At 42.3% G+C, this 18073-nt stretch overlaps 1 protein-coding gene and 1 long non-coding RNA gene across 3 annotated transcripts in view; both read left to right on the top strand.

The window, feature by feature from the left end:
• LOC105686059 overlaps positions 1-18073 on the top strand; it is a 100519-nt gene that overhangs the window by 55834 nt on the left and 26612 nt on the right. The window lies entirely within an intron of this gene.
• Positions 1727-8622, top strand: LOC125501476. The gene is made up of 2 exons (XR_007279050.1): positions 1727-4991; positions 5215-8622. It is a non-coding gene; the product is annotated as an uncharacterized LOC125501476 (long non-coding RNA).

The following is an 18073-nucleotide window of genomic DNA, read 5'->3' as shown; positions in this document are numbered from 1 at the left end:
TTATACGCGGTACGACCCGCCGGCAGGCTACCGGGCAAACTACCACCGCGGAGGATATTATATTACTTCGGCGTGTTCCACTCAACGTCCGCGCCGACCCGCGACCGCATTTATTCTCACCGAGGAGATAACCGCGGATCGGCGCGCGGAATCTTTTCCGCCACGGAATTCGATCCACGTCTCAAGGAAATTCGGCCGCCGGCGGCGGCCGCGGCGGGATGATTTCATCCGAGGAATTTTGGGATCTCGAGGTTTGATTCGACCAGCGCCCGGTTCAACGTATCCACTCGACGTCTCGGTCGGAGAGAGACCCCTTCATCGTCGAGTTTCTCGATTGTAACCGAAACGAGGCGACCCGCCCCTTCAAATTCTACCTCTTCGGCTTTACTCACCTCCTACTCGTCGGTGATTCTACGAAGCGAAATTCACCCCCCCGGTTTTCTCTATGATCGTCGTCGTGGTCGTGGTCGTCGTATACCGCGCGCTGTCCGTCGTCTCCTCAGCGCGAGAGATCAACGTATGGGAAAGTCCCGACCGAACGTCATACCCGTCCAAACTCATTGTTAGTAGCTTTGTTACACTCCGTACGATCCCACGTAGAGAAACCGCGTCTCGCGAGAGGGTAGAGCGGCGACTGACATTTACCGGCTACGTTGTATATTCCCTCTTCGCGGACAACAAAGGCAAATACACGTGGGGAAAAAACAACACCGAGGCGCCGATAGTCTCCGCTTCCGAAAATTTTTGGGCGATCGCTTTTTTATCGGGTTATCGTTTTTCCGAGTAACTCGGTCTGGTAGAGGAGGCCAGGAATTTTTCAAAGCCGATCGGGGATCCCTTTGTTCCTCTCGCTTTGAGGAAAAGGGTTCAGACGTTCGGAGGAAATTATCTGAACGCCGCGAGAAATACGACGCGAATTTTCGTGTAAAGCGGCGACGCTGCCGATCCCGAGTTTTCAGGCGAGTCTTTCACGTACAGTTAACGGACAAAGCGGTTCACGGTTTTATCCGGTCAACTCATCGGCTCTAAGGAATTTTAAACCGAGTCTACTTTACCGCGTCCTTCCTCGAGAGGGCTCAATGAGTCCCGTAGGGTCATTATCGAACGATATGCGCTTACGTTTGACCTTCGAACCTCGGATACGTCAACGTCATCCCAAGACACACTTAACTCGTGTCTGGGAGCGATTACACGGCGGCTGAAATACTTTGGGGAGAAAAAGAAAAAAAATAAAATGAAAAAAAAAATAGAATAACTCGACTCTCCGGATTTTCGAAACGACCTAATCGTTTCGAAATTGTTTCGAGATCCAAAAGCGGGGCGAATAGAAGCGAGGGAAAATTTTCTTCAAAATCCAGCGAAGAGTGAGGAAACAGCATAAGAATAAAAAGATCCTCGTATACAAACTCTATGATGCGACGCGGTTGACGCATAAATTCAGAGCCGGAATTTTAATAGCCCTCAAATCTCCGGCGATGCGGTCATTCTACCTGCGTGCCAGACAAGGTCGCCTCAGCCGTGCGCACGTCTCATCCCGGTTCCCTAGTCTAGTCCCGTAGGGTCGCGTCGTAGTTCAGAAAGAAGGAAGAAGATCCTCCCGGGGTACCCGAGCGGCGGTCGGAAGAGGAGAGGAGGCTCTCTCGGCAAGGATTCCGAAATGAGAATAGGAAGAGAGAGGGGAAACGAAAGGAAGACACGCGGTGCCCGAACAAGGATGAGGTAAGGAGCGAGCCTCCTCCTCCTCCTCCTCCTCCTCCTCCTCATCCTCTCCTTCCTATCCCGAGTCGCACGTAACGCGATGGGTTCAAACGGCTCTCAAAGATCCCGACAAATATCTTCACGCTGTCGCACCCCATTTGATAAACAGCCCGGTGTGTATTTGTCTCTCCGATTTCAGAGGACCCGGACAGAACTCGCCGTGCGTTATACGGTCAAGTTGTCTCCCGGTCCCCGGGGATCCCGAAGCTTTCGAGAATATAACGCAACGATGTATACACTATACGTATATATACATCTAACGGCGGACAATCGCATGGGGAGATTTTTTTTTACGGGGCGGTTACCAGCGTGCGGGGGAAAAAAAAGAATAATTCTTACACGTAGTGTTTTATACGTCCGCGGAGCGCATGTAAATGCGCTCGAACGAATGGAATGGATGAATTTTACGTATGCGTTTACGCTGACGATATCAAAGGATATCCTTGTAACGGAATAGGTTTCGAGCGAAGAAAGCTGCTGCGTCTGCTACCAACAGCTGGGGGGTGGAAAAAAACGAGCGAACAAATTAAGGCATTCATATTCCAAGATCGTTTTAGCTACTCGCTTCTTATTCTTCCCCTTCTTTTTCACTCCGATCGTGCTCGGAGAATTTATCATCGCCGCGATTCGATTGATATATTTTATCCTCCTTCGTTTTTTCTCTTTTTTGAAAATTCGGATTCCTTCTACTTTTACCGATTACACGACAGTCGTCGAAATTTCGAGTTGGTGAGAAAAAATGGAGTCCGAGACGTCAGAAAAAAGGAAAGGGAACCCTATTCGGATACGAATTTAATCGACAGACTTGCAAACTTGTCGTCCCTTTTTTCGTTTCGCTTCGAAAAATTTCTCCCATTTAATTTCGACAGCGATTCAACGGCTGGAGTGAATCGGCTGAAGTGAAATGAAAAGGATAATGAAAATAATAAAAAAAGAGAGAGAAAAAGGGGTACGATCCGCCGTTGCCGTTGCCGATCGTATTAAGCTATTGAAAAATACAGGTATATACAAGAGGCCGAGATAAGAAAGCGCGGGAAAAAATTCATTCTATTGCCCTTAAGATAAAATCGACTAATTTAAAAGGACTGCAATTAGCTTACAATCGGAATGAGCGGCTGATAAAGATATTAAGAGTCGTACTACCATAGAGGTATACGTTCGTTCGATAAGTTGAAATCCATTTCAATATTATTATCCTTATCAAAAACAACTCGGCGACCCATTTAATTTAACAACCTCGACGATGTGATACGAATGTAGAATTTTATTACGGAGAGTTCATTATCAAGAATTCATTGCTTCGTTCTATCGCGACGATTGCTTTCTTTCTTTTCCTTTTTTTTTTTTCTTAGTAATTTTTATTTCACTTCGGACGAAACTTTTGATTGGAAATTAATAGCGGAATCGAGATTCCTTTTTTGCGACGATCGAAAATATCCCCACTCCTCTCGTTGTCCCATTCGACGGGGAAAAAAAAAGTATCGAACGGCAGCGGCTCGCTACCAGCTGCGCGGTCTCCTCGTCGTTAAAAAAGCACTTTCTATACGCCATTCGTTAACGAATCGATTAATAATCAAACGGGCCACGCTCCGTACGCTCGTCTAGATAACGGCGATTTTCTACGCCCGATAAGTTAGCCGAGTTTGCCCGCCAACCTCGGCGACATACATCATTCCACCTTCTATCCCCGCTAATTAGTCGCGTATACCAATCATTACCGCGCGAACGGATCACCTCTTCGAACTACTTCGAAATCGGAGGCGCAACGGTGCGGCGAACGATTGCGAACGATTGCGTTACACCGCCCTCTCGTTATTGTCTCATCGCGTATCGGCGCGGGAAGCGTTCGAAAGATCGGCGGAACCGATCGCCGATCGGTTTTTTTTCGATGCGTACGATAATTTCAAAAGTCCGCTTCCGATTTACCATCTCGAGCGCGCGTCTCTCGCTACGCACGCACTGGACGCGCATCCTGCGTCAGAACTACGTCAGCTAAAGAGTACGAGACGCTGCGGGTAGCCGGCGGTCAACGACCGAACGCATCTGCGGGGTCTATTTTAAAACCTTTTTGACTCGCTCGAATTACGCACCTTTCGTACAAACGCGTTTTATAACTGAACATTTCGATATCGTTGAGGTTCGTCGCGATTTTGACGCGTTCCGCGATGTCCATCCGCGTATCGACGAGTCGTCTGCGTTTCGTCGAAAGCGGAGACTTTTTTTCCGCGGGTCGTCGACTGTGGACGAAGGAGAGACACCCTTGGGGTAAAAGAAAAAAAAAAAGAGGAGCGAACGGTTCACACGGTAATAAAGATGAATTCCCATGGCTTGTGTGTGCCTACGGAGTTCCATTCGTTCGAAAGGATTTTCGGAGGTAACCGGGGGTCCATTACCGAGGCAAACATGTCACTCGGAAAAAAAAGTTAGGGTGTACTAAAATCTCTGCCCGATGCGATGATATACGTACACAGAACGTCGAGGGGAACGCGTGAAACGTGGCGTAGGTTAGTGTGTACGCTCACGTTCCACTCTTGGAATATAAGAATCGAAGGACCGAGAAAAATGGAAATAGGGATGTACGGGGATGACGGGGAAATTGAGTCGCGCACCCGTGGGTCTTCGGTATTCCTTGAATAACTATTTCGTTTCTCTTCCCGCCGGACGCTACGGGATTCGAAAATCTCAGCGATCGGCTGATCTGAAAAATTTCGGTGAGAAACCGATTTCGTTGGAGGTGTGAAAAAAAAAAAAAACACAAAACCGCCACCCAGCTTCGATAGCGCGATGATTTTTCGAGCGTCGATTTTCCATCGTTTCGCGAATCACATCGCATTCCCGCCGGAGTTTAACACATCGGTGTTTATGAAATATCGCGAGGATAATATCGTGGCACTTGAACCGTGCTTCGGAGTTGGTTTAATTGGATTCCGTGATTATTTGGGGACACGTGGGTGGCGGTTGCCGGTTTCAATCTCTAAACTCCGTTGAGCGATAAATGTGACGTAGGAAACACGTCGGGAGGGGTGGGCGGGGGTGGGCTTTTGTCCGCTACGGACATATTCGTTCGATTGTATGCGCGCGTTTGATGAATTCTTGATTCGCTGTAATCAACGTTCTCGCACAGTGTGTCGCCTCGTGGAGGATCTGGTCGACCGCTTGACGCTCGTCGTCGAACGTTTCCAAAGTCGGAGGTAATTTTCGAGGCGCGTGGGTGCAGCCGTAGATAATTCGAGGTGGGATATTGTTTAATTACGCTTGAACAATGAATATAAATAAAACAACGAGGCGATCCGCGCTTCCGGTCACCCCGGTTTCTACATCCCGACCAAATATACATATATCGCTTGGTTGTTTGCCTTGAAACGAGACCTTTCGCTTTTGTAATAATTTTTGATGAAATCTTGATGGGATTATTTCACTTTCGCCCGTACCCGGCGCGCACCACATTCGTTACAGACGGTTTCTTCCCGAAGCCCCGAAATAGATTTTGTATCTCAACAAAACGAAAAAAAAAAAAAACAAAGCAAAAAAGAAAAAAAAGGCGAGAAACGAGCGTCCTCGTTTTATAAATGGGACTCCGATGCAGCATTGTTGGGAAAATATACCTCCGCCGTTAGGAATAGAGTGAAAAAGAAAAAAGAAAAAAAAAAGAAGAAGAAAGGGAAAAATATGCAGCCGAAATATGACGTCGGGGAGGCCGCTGCGCTTCTGGGCATCCGCGTCGCAAGATTGTAACACGGATAGAAAATAAAAAAAGGCGGTGAAATGTTTGTTTGGTATAGAAATAAATTATTATTTCGTGGCTCTTCTCCCTCCCCGATTTTCTCGCGCTTCCTCCACGTCCTTCCCACTCCTAATTTTCTCATTTTCGCGAATCCGGTATTGTTTGGGGGGGAAAATTGATCGCCCTCGTTCTCGCCCTCGTGTAATAAATCTTCGTACGCTCGGTGTCCCGTCGTCACGACGCCCGATGACCGCGGTGTGGTCCGTATAATGAGATCGTTCCTCGTCGGACGACGACGACGATAGGAGGAGGAGGAGGAGGGTGCAGGCGGTTCGAACGAACGATGTAACCGATCGTGTTGACTGGCTGTCGACTGTCAACGAAAGCAAATTTCATCGCACAGTGTCGAATTACAAAAGGGTGTTCGCGCTAATGCGAGAGGAGGTAGAGGAGTACGAGAAGCTGCGACGAGCGAGAAAAATTTGACGATACCGACCTCGGATCCGGAAATAGCCGAGGTCGTTTTATCGGATGGATTTTGGAATCGGAAAACCCTTTTTTTTTCGGTTGGAGAGCAGACGAGCTATCGAAAAATCGAGAATGTAGATCAACAAGTGGAGTTGAACAGGATTCGGAAAATGAATAGGACGGAACTTCATCTTCTTCGATCGTCCGGTTTCGAGAGAGTTTCGTCTCGATTTACACCCCGTACGAGTTACCTGGTTATCTAAGCGCGACGACGGGTGTCCAGTTATGCGAAACGTTGACACAGTTTCTATGAGTAAAATTTTTAAACGACCGAATGCAATAGTGAAGGGGAAATACGTACTCCCGGATTTGGATTCCGCAGAAGAAAAAAAAAAAAAAAAAAACCAGATGTTCGAACATCTTCGGCGTAGACTGTTCGGATTTCAGCCGCGTGCTCCGATATTTAAGAGTCGTAAAACGAGCGTTGAAGTCGTGAGAATGCATTCTAAAAACAATGTAAATTCAAAAGATAATGGGCAACGCGAAAACTTTCACCACCGTTGGCAGAAACTCCGTTGATTTTGGTATATTATTTTTGGAAAGAGTTTCGAACGACTACGTCGTTTTTCAAACACACGTTTTCTCGAAGTGTTGAGAATTTTAACGTCGTATCGAAATTCGAGGGGGGGGGGGGGGTTGCCTTTCCCCCGATGTTGGTTTTGTACCCCCTTTCGGACGGTTTTTCTCTGCACATTACACCGCATAAAGTGCGTTCGTTAATTTTGTGTGCACGCGGAGGAAACCGCGGACGGCGCGGATTCGTTCTTTAAACTTTGCAAAAATAGTGGTAGATTTTAGAGAATGAGAAACACAGGAAAGAGTAAACTCCGATTGTTTGTTGATTCTTGAGAGTTGTTTACGAGGAGGTTGCTTCACTCGATCCATCGGCACATCAAAGCTCTACGACGTACGTTGCATGTACCGAAAATCCCCCGTTGCAGCTTTTTCCCTTCTCTTCATTTTTTTTTTTTTTTTTCTCAGCATTTCGATTCGGCGACTCCTCTCTTTTTTCCCACCGATTCGCAAAATACGATATCCTCTTTGTTCTCGGGATTGTTTGTTCGCTCTCCATAAAATCGGTCCTAAGCCAATCCGCGTGTGTTTTTTTGCTGCAAACGTCAGCCGTTCTTATCCTCTTCCATATCAGCGATCGTCGATCGATAAATCATCCCGGAGTGCCTTAATATTTCAATAGAAACAAAAAAAGAAAAAATACTCAAAAAAAGCGAACACGTGGTAGAATCGATTCCTGAGAACCGCGTAGTGTTCGAAAATACGAACCAACTGCACTAGGTGTTGAAAAATTATATTTAAATATTTCAACGAAGTTTCTTTTTCATCCTCTCAGCAGTTTTCACATTTTTAGATGTACGCGCCGTTCGCTCTGTCTTCTTCCTTCCCACGTGAATAAAATGATATTCTCTCGTAGCAAAAAATTGAAACGTCCGTCGTACGGGTTACGAATCTACAACGCAGGCTCGATGTATCATCCCTCTGCATAAAAATCGCGCGATTATCGAAACGGGCGTAATTGATAAACCTCGGGTGGGGTGCGGGTCCGCGTTGCGTTTCTCCCTTCGATATTCGCGAGTCAGGTTAGTTTCCGACAATGTTGGGGCTGAACTGCTCGGGTTGACCGGTCAGAAGAGCCTCGGGTAGGCGGGCTACGCGATCGTAGGGAAGGGTATTTTTCTCTCGCGGAGGCCACATAGAGCGATGTTCGATGAGCCGTGTAACGATGACCGGAGAGAGGAGAAGCCCCCGCCGCTTCTATCCACCTTTCGATTCTTTGTATTATACGTCGAGCTGAAGGCATGATTGATTTTCAATAGGTCAATCGCTAAAGAACCGAAGATAAAGTTAACGAAGCGCGCCTCGTGTATCGCTGGGTCCTCGGGATCCGTAAAGCGCCAGGCTCGACACTTTCGATACAGCGTCATTTTCGTCGGGAGCTTTCGATCGATTTTTTTTTCAAAGTTTCAGAGAAGTTTCGACGTGCTTTTCGCGAGGTCAATGAGAGCGAAAATTGCGAAATTAATTTTCAACGATTTTCTTACGAGGGAAGAAAAGAATATCAACAGCTGGTAATTAGAGTCTCAGTGTTTATCGATTTTCGCGAGATTATTTTTCATTTAGGTACGTACGTATAACGGCGGCTCGGAGAGTATCCGCACCGCGGGACTATAATGGCTCGGTTATCCTTATATTCATTCGTAATTCCGGTGATGATGATAGGCTGTTATAGCAGATACGCGAGTATAGATACTAGTAATTATCGAACGTTATTGCAGAAACTTGAACGTAATTGTGTGTCCCTGCAGTAAAATACCGCGCGAGCACGCAGCTGAGACCCATCCGCATCAGGCTATCGCTCAAACTGATTTTGAACCTCATAACGTAATTTGCAATTTAATCAATCGATCGCTCGGATAGGATATGATACCGTGTACACCTCTATACCTGTAGCTACGGATATGTACAGAAAAGAATTCTCTTTTATCGACTTGAATTTTCAATCAATCATTATCATTTTTGTTTTTTTTCTTTTCTTTCTATATTCGTTCGTTATTTCCCATACCGCAAACTTGGAGTTGAAAAAAGCAAAAGTGAAACAGAAAAAAAAAACCATGCCCAGTGAAAAATACGCAGCCGCTGCAGATGTTAACTTTCCGCTTATACATGTATGTACATAATATTGTACATACGTATATATACCTTTATACATCGGTTGATGTTTTACGCAAAAATCTCTGCAGCGTTCCACCTTATTTTCAATATACATATTTATATATTTATCCATGTACCGTACATATACCTATATTCGCATGACGTATCCTCGAGTCATGTACAGCTTCGTAATGTACATATATAAAACAAATTTTGATATAAATATGAAAATAACGTTTCAATCCTCATTCAAGCGAACATTTTCTGTCCCTTTGAAAGTTTTACGCAACGCTTGTCACAGTCCAATATATTTTGTGTGTATATTATACATATACACGTTCACGTATACCTATGCATACCACAGCTGTGTACGAATAGATTGATGGATATACACATGTATATATAAATAATATGATGAATAAAAATAGAAAAGTTGAAAGAAAAAGAAAAGAGAAAGAGAAAAAAAAACTTCGGATTTTCGTTATAAGTCTATATAAATCGATTTTCTATTTTTTTTTTAACCCTCCTCACCCCCTAGACTCGACGTACGCTGCATGGGTTTTTAATGCAAAAATAAATATGCGAGAAAAATTGAAGTTAAGCACGTATTCCACGACACGAGAATCACGCGGCTTGAATATGAAAAAGAAAAGAGAATTTGTTTTTATACATTTTTTTAGTCACGGTTGAGAAATTTATTCCGAAAATCCATTTATATTATTTATTGCCCTGTCATAAGAAGAAATGAAAAAAAAAAAAAAAAAAAAAAATTGGGAACATCAGAAGAAAAACTAATCTTTCAATTTTATTTCTTTCCTCATTTTTTCCCCTGAAAATGTTACTTGGAATAATAATTTTCTATTATATTCTTTTTTTTTTTTTTAGAAATTTGATCAGGTACGCGGTCATGGGAGAAAGAGAAAATTGGATTTTCATAGAGATTTTGAAAAATGAATGCATACGTTTCTTTCTGATGTTTTTTTTTTCTAGCGTTTCCATAGGTTTCCGTGTAGCGTCACCATGTTCCAATTTTATACCGTAGAGGTGATGCGGATTCCGTGAAACGCTCGAAAGATCAGAGACGACTTCTCGAGTACTTTACTCTTTTCATAGTCGAGCTGCGGTCACATACCACGGTACTCAGATGTATAACGAGACAGAAACGGTGCACCTAAAACGATCGTAAATTGTTTGATACAAATATAGAAAACCCGGAGATGCCGACTGGAGTCTCGAGTTTATTCTCAACCCCCCTTTAAAACCTCGCGATTGCAAACCCCTTTGATTCGTATCAAAGTCACCGATTTTTTTTTGACCAAATTTTCAACCCCCTCTCCCACGGGGTCCAGAGAGGACGTTTTTTGCTCTTTCGGTTTTCGAAGTGTGAATGAGAAAAAAAAACAATTTCCTACCGGAAGGTAAAAGTAAAGGTAACGCGATACATATCTCACGTGTTTGCGAGAACGGAAGGAATCAACAAATTTCGCAGGTAGTTCAACATCCGGTTAATGTTGCTGCCGATCGGTTAAACATTCCTCCTACATACATAGCTTCGCGAATTGTTTGTTACGTTACCTCAGAATTTCCAATCTACGCAAGTCGCAAACTATTCGGATGCAAACGCGGCACGTATAAAGTCGCGTTTGTTGAGCTAATAATCGATCAAATTTCAATAACCTGAAACTTGTACGCTTATATGTGTACGTGTAATCAAACATTCGTTCCCGCGATCGCAGTTTCTCCGAACTACTTTACATCGGTGAGGAGAATAAAAGAATTAAGAAACTAGTACCGGTTATAATTATCAAAAACCGATTTTCTTTCTCACGTTTTTCGGATCCTTCAACTTTCAGGAAACACCTTCCAAAATTTCTCAGTAAAATTCGAGAAAATGAGAAAGTTATAGTTTTGAAAAAATGTTCTGAAAATAAATCGTCAAAAGCTTCGAACGCGTTTTTCTAGAAACATAGCATTTTTTCAAACTGCGCTGAGTTATTGCACACAAATTTTCCATGGAAAACAAGGTGAAAAAACACCCTCAATATTAGTCCTTTTTTTTACACAGCCGGCGTTTCGTTTTTTTTTGCAATTTTTTACAAAAAAGTGGTCAATTACGATGTAAGCTACCTTCCACTTTGAGGAGCTTTTTCAATTTTTCTTTCGGATTTACCAATTTCGAGATTATCTCACAATCAGCGCAGTGAGAGGTTGTCATTTTTGCAGATCTAACTTTTTACGCCCTCTTTGAAATTATAATTTTTTTTTTTTTTTCATCTTCCAATGCCTACAATTTCATACCTACAATATCCCCTATCATGATCTCTGTTTCAAAACGTGTTCATGGGTGGTCTAAATTTTTTCTTCCAATTTTTTTAACCGGAATTAAAACTGCACGAACAGTTCGCGATAATTTTCTCGTTTCTATAACAATATTTAGCGGGGTACTGCCGCGTGTGGTCTTAACAGAGATCGCGATCGCCGTATGTGGACGTACATAGGTCTGTGTAAATAGGCACGTATACATGTATAAAATAAGTTGTAACTAATATAACGAAGCGCGTTTGTCGGCTGATTAAATTTGACGCACCGCTGACTGCATCGTGTATGAAATTTAATACATTATTATAATTATAATAAAATAATCTATATCGTTGAAATCGTGACACCCGCGCACACAAATATATGTATGTAGGTACCCGTACGTATCGTAGGTATAATACAGATATGTATTACATTTCATGTGTACGTATACGAAACACGGGGTATCGCAACATCCTTATAGTTTTCGCTCGCTGCTGCAGTTTCTCAATTTTCTTACAACAAAGACTCGCTCCGGATCCATGTACCTTTACATAGATATATACATATATAATTAAGCATGTAAACGTGGGTCGGTGTAATTAAAATCAAATCTTCGAACGGCCATTTTGTAACCCTCCGATACAATTTCCAGCAGAATTTCTTACGTGTTGCTAGACTGCACTCGACTATTACGAGTACATAATTTCTTGATATTTTTTTTTTTTCTCCCTCAAAAATGATATTCAGCCTCCGATTTTTTTTATTTCCGAGTTTTGATTTTTATCCGATATCGATCTCGTACCCTTGTACTTTACGTTCAACAAGTATCCGCATTTCCGGATCCTCATTCTATTCGGTTTCGATCAAAATAGCCGCATTTTCACGCATCCACTGCATCTGGTGTACAGGTTCGTAGGTCTCGTCGATCCGCATCGATTCGCTTTTTATTTACCTCTTTTTTTCCCCCTGAACTAATCGAAATTCTGTTTTACTTTTCTCGTTTATTTGACCAACGATTTTGGGTCACTGCGCCGGGTTTGTTGCGGTAATCGAGATAACGCGCCGCGAACTAGGCGAAAAACATGGATGAATGAAAAATGAGAAAACCTCACGTTGTATAAAATCTATATTTACGATATAAAGTCGTTGCATATCGAAAAGAGATATATGGCGCATTTTTATATACATCTTTTCTACGCACCGGGTGCCCCATATTTGATTAGGTCAGGGAAACTATCCTCGATTGCCCAGGATTGCATAATTTTTTCTACTTCCGCGGTGGAAAGGAAAAATAAAACAAACTTCACGAGCTTTCCGGAACGATCTTGTACTCACGGTTCGGCTGTCGGGAGAAAAAGATTTTGATTTTTCTATCCGATTTCTATTTTAAATAATATCGCTTCTGTTTCTTCTGTACGGGATATGAGGTACTCGTGTGTGCGCGTGTGTAACGCTGTGAAATCGATGGAATTTTTCTTTTCGTTTATTTTCTCCTATTTTCTTTTTTCCTCGAAGAAACGGGAAAACTGCCTACGTGACAAAATGTTCGTAGCTCTTTCCGCGGCTATCCATCTCGGCCACGTATGTTACGTACTCTCCTCATTCCTGTTTTTACTTCGTCTCTAATCTCGTGGATAAATTTTTCGGATCGTGGCCAGCGAGGACGGATCTTATAACGTATACGAATGTAGTCGAGCTGGAGAGAACCGTCAAAATTAATCTCTTCAAATCGAGAGACCCCGATTTATCGGGTTGCGTCGTAAGTCTGACGAGGTTTTTTTTTTTACGCTTCTTTCTCTCCTTTCCATCTTTCCTATTTTCTTTTTTTTCCCCTGCGATTCCAAAAATAGTTTCGAAAACCACGAGAATTTTTCCAACACCTAGACCATACGGATATGCATAGTAATCGATTGTAATCGCTGCATGGAATGTCCGAACGAATTTTAGAAAAAAAAAATATAATTCAGACGGACATTTGAATAATGAAAGAAGAAAAAAAAAAAGAAAAAAATTATCCAACTCGATAGGCGCCGTGTAAAGAACACGTGAGAAGATTCAATTGCAACCCGGTAGTAGTTGGTGCGGTGTAGCTCCAACAGCCATAGATATCTATAGTTTGGTATAATTCTCTATAAGATGTTACACCTCGGCTAATGAACTTAATTACTTATAATATATTCGACGGGATTTGCGTCGCCAGCATTTAATTCTTTTTCGTTTCTCTCGCCTCTATACATCTTTCCATCTCCTCCCCTCACAGACCGCGCCTACGTATACGTGATCTTAATTGCGTTACCATTTTTCAAATTTTGCTCATTTTTCTTTTTCCGTTTTCGTCAAAATTGTGGCGAAGAAATTGAATCTCTTTTCAGTTGGATTTCAAAAATTGATGAATTTTTTTTAAATAACGTCCGCCAGCAAAGTTGGATCATATTCAATTTCGATAGATTTTCCATTGTGATAGGAGAATCATGTTTGAAATTTCGCGGATAATAATTTTGTAACAACGAACGGATGGTATAATCAATTCGGATCGGGTTACGCGCGGTGTCAAAGGGATGCGCAAATTGTGAATTTGAAAATTTAATTGGCGACGCGTATCCCCGTCACGTCGGGTTAATCGAGTCGACGATGACTCGACGATTTTGAAAATTTTCGTTCCCCTTTTTTTTGTCGTCGGAAAAGACGCGAAATTTTCTACGCTCAGATTCTATGCATCTCGTTCCTCTATTTATATACCCCTACTTACGGCGTACATGTGTATAGAGATCAGACAAACGAGTTTCCTTGTGTCATTTGAATATGGATGCGAGTAATACGCACACGTGATCTTAGTTGCGTGCATCACGCGCATAAAACGCGTCTAAATATGTTGTACGTATGTAATGTGAGTAGATAAGACGTAAATAAGTGAATAAATGAATATGGTACATAGGTGCACCTAACTTCGGATCATTCACTTCCGGGTTGGATGACGACGATGCGAACGTATCCGAGTACCAATTATATCAATCAGAGTCCGTCCGGTAGTAAAAACGAAACACCGAAAATTGAAAAATGAATATTCAATTGGGTTAAAATTATTCATCCCAATTAAAAATAATTTCACCTATGAGTATCACGTTTCTCTTCAATTATACGTGAGCATGATTTTCCGGATAATTGTTCGATTGGCCTGGAGAAGATTGAGAAGTTTTAAAAAGTCCATTTCTCAAATCAGGCGAAACGTGATATCCGGTCTCCGAATAAACCATTTTTACTAGACTAGAAATTAGCTCTTTTCGAAGGCTCGTGAATTTTTCAAAATTATTCCGTTCCCTCGTCTATTTTTTGTCCCCTCGCGAAGGAGATTCGGCACCGCGGTGTCCCGAAGGACCGCGTCCTCAGGGACACCGGGACTCGGGTTATCCCCATTGTGAATCTCCGAGAACAACGATAAATAAATAAATGAATAAATAAATGAATGACAAATGTGCGGCGCGCTGGTCTCGCGTTGACAAACGACTGGAATAATACTTAAAATCGCACGAATTCAATGGCGAATTCTTGGGGGGGCAGGACTCAGCGTGAGACGACAATTTTCCTAACGATATCCCGCTGTGAATTTTACCCCACCTTACACCCCGAGCGTTTCAACTTTCGCCAAAGCTCGTTCCCAGCTCCCCGTGGATCCGAACGGATCGAGTCGAAGATCTCTCGTCCTCGGGCTCCGCGTTGTCTTCGCATGTGAACAAAAAATAAAACAAATAAATGCAAACGGCGCTCAAAATACGTCAAGAATTCGTACGGACGATGACGAATCATGAGGATAACGTGTGAATTTTTCTATCCGAGAAGAGTGAAAAGTTTCTCTTCTTTTTCTCTCCTTCACATTTTCATACTCGTTTGTGGCCATAAATCATTTTCTGTACCGGGCGAACCCTAAACAGACATCATCACCTCGAAGTTTAACGTAATTTGTAATAATTAACAACCCCATCACCGAAGATGATACGTTACGATGCGTTGCGTTGCAGTAGGAGGTAGCCGAAGTCGTATCCTGGAGCCATAATAAGTCGTTAGCGGTTGAGGTATACGGGCATTTTTTAGCGTCAAAAGAATTAACTTATAAAGTAACGTTTTTCTAGGGGCTATGTAACGCAACTCCACAATTATAGATCGGCAGAGGCTCCGAGCGCGACGGAGAGAGAAGAGAAATGAGAGAGAGAAAAAAAAACAACGTCTGAGGAAAAAATGCATGTGGGCGCGGTCGGTTTGCCCAAATAATACCCAAGACCGAAAGGAGGATGACCCGTCCGTCCGCAATTGACAGGCCGTAACAGGTTCTCCCTGTCCTCCCTTATTCGTATTTTGAAAAACGAGTAGACGGAGAAAAAAAAAAAGAATCAGCCGGAGATCGGAACGATAGTTTAAAAGTATTTGAAGAAGACAAAAATTTCTTGTACCCCCGGTGGTTCTTAGAAGCGTTTTTTTTTGGAAGAAGGATATCCGCGGAGGGTATGGAAATGCAAAAAGGGAGAGAACAAAACGATCCGAAATATTTTTTCAAAACAAGTATTTGAAAATTCGTTTGAAGACCCAAAATTAAAAGGGCCTTACCAACGATCGAAGTTATCCTCGCGATGTCAGCACTTTAGAGACTTATCCTCAGTTTTCAAATTTCTGAAAAAACAAAAAAATACCAAAGCAGCACAGGATACCCAAGTATCCATTAGAGAAATGCGAATAAGAAAAAACAAATAATTTTTTCACAAAAATGTCAGCCAAACGAAGAAACTCGAAAGACACGTAAAGATAAAAATCTTCTCAGGATAAAGATTTGAGATAGGAGCGTACATACCTTTACCTAGAGATAATTAGTTCGAACTCACCGAGGGGTAGGGAATACGCGTATCTAATCTAAGCATTTGTTTTCCACTCGCTCATTTATATTTCATTTATTTTTTTTTCTCTTCGGATCGATCTCCTCCGACGTTTCGCGACATCTATTTACCTGTACATCCATATCATCTCGGTCGATCCGTCTTGTCGTCGAGAAACTTTGCGGTTTTCTTCCTTCAGTTTTTCATCTTTTCCGTCCTTTTTTCTTTCATTCTTTTATTTTTCGTTTTTCGAATTCACGGTTATCACATCATAGCCTCTCGCAAGGAATACCTGCGCTGGAATCACCTGTCCAACGAGAGACGGCTCGCTACAGATATTTCATACGTACCCAAGTCCGTACATATGTATTTCGTGTATGTATTGGGAGGAATGCTTACCTACCTACTCAAATGAAAATATTCTCATTATACTCGCGACGTGAAGACACGCGTAATATAAGAAACCCTTTGGTGTAATTACAAGGTACACCGCCTCATTATTATCCTATGTACCGAAAGAAAATTAAAAGAAATGAAAAAAAGGAAAGAAAAAAAAAATTGAGAAAGGACGATCAAATTGAACAAAAAGAAATCGAGCGAACGAAGAAGAAGAAATTATACTCGTAGATCAATTAAATAGAAAACAGGGCGTAAATGTATCTCTCCCATTAAATTATTTCCAGCCAAGGTAGAAAATCATTATCAAGACATCGTCATTCTTCATTGAGGTACAGCTAGGTGCGTAGATACATCCTACGTGTAAATGGAGTCGTGCGTTGCTAGAAGAAACTGTTCATCAGAAGACTGAAACCTTTTTTCTTTTTCTTGCTTCGAAGGATTGCGCCATTTTATTTTTACTCATTGCTACTCTTGATTGACATCGACGGACGTCCGATATTGAGGTCATTATGTAATAGAGCTCGTGTATCGATTATTTATTTTTTTTTTTTTCCAGTGAGAATTGTACCTACTTTTTTTTCGATCGGGAGGGACGAGGTCCTGTAATTACGAAAAGGATGACACGCGACTTATTTTGATGATTCGTGAAGCACACGCGGATGACTGAACGCGTTATCCTTGACTTTTACGACGATATCCTTTTTTGTTCTCGATTATTTTCATCCTCGTCACGTTCGCTTGATTCCAGCCAATGTGCTTTTTCGGTCGATGATAATGCGAAGAAATCTTTCGAAAATTGGGTTTACCTGACCCAAAAGAAGTTGAAAAAATGTCCTTTTTTTCCATCCATCTATTTTGTTTTCCCTATGAAAAAAGGTGTAACTTTTTCAGTGAAGAAAAATCGATCCAAGTAAATTATTTACATAGCATAGAATCTCTGTGTTAAGTAAACTTTTCGTTTTCATTCAATCATCAATTTCAATCTCAACGTATGGAAAAAAATGTCTAATAAATTCATCGGTTTCTTCATTCGGTTTTTTTCTTTTTTCTTTCCCAACCAACGTGTGCGCGTAATCGTAGGATGAGAAACAAAAAATTCCGAGTAAAGACCGCGACCTACCGCAAGGCGCAATCGTCGTTATTATCTCGCGACCGCAACGGTTGAGGTGACATGTATATTCAAATGAAAATTACCGAGAACAGGTCGTCATATTATTCCGAAGATAAGAAATCGAGTGAGCCCGTCTTTCCGCTCTTCGTATTAACGATTCGAGATTTTGAATTTCGATTGCTTCGTTTTCATTACTTTTTTTATCTCCTTATTTTCTCCCTCGTTATCCCAGTGCGCTACCACCGGACGATCGAATGACCTGTACAGGGTGACCGGTAGAAAATGTCATCGATTTTGAAAAAATTTTCTCGTCTTCATTTTCGTCCAACGATCGTCGATCTAAAATCGATTCACGCTGGATATAATCCCTCCTAGATCCTTCGATGAGAAAATGATGAGGATTTTAATGGACGATTTCGTTTCGGGTCTCGGGTTTAAATAAAATCAATTCAGACGCAAGAAAGGAGTATAAAAGGATCGGGATCGCCGCGGACAGCGCGGAGGAACGACGTCTTTAACCTTTCTCGGGATCTTCCGAGCGCGCGGATATTTTATTCATTGGATTTGGAGTTTAGTCCCCATAGACACACACACGTTCATAGGTGAGCGTCTGTGTGTACGCGACCGAAAAAGGGCCTCGAATTTTTCGTCTATAAATTAAGACCAGCTCAAAGTCAGAGATAAACGTGAGAATCCTCCCGTACACGACCACCCTATAATGTA

The sequence above is a fragment of the Athalia rosae genome, chromosome 6 (assembly GCF_917208135.1).
Source record: "Athalia rosae chromosome 6, iyAthRosa1.1, whole genome shotgun sequence".
NCBI lineage: Eukaryota > Metazoa > Arthropoda > Insecta > Hymenoptera > Athaliidae > Athalia > Athalia rosae.
The sequence above is the reverse complement of the archived record's forward strand: the minus strand, read 5'-3'. Positions and strand labels throughout refer to the sequence as shown.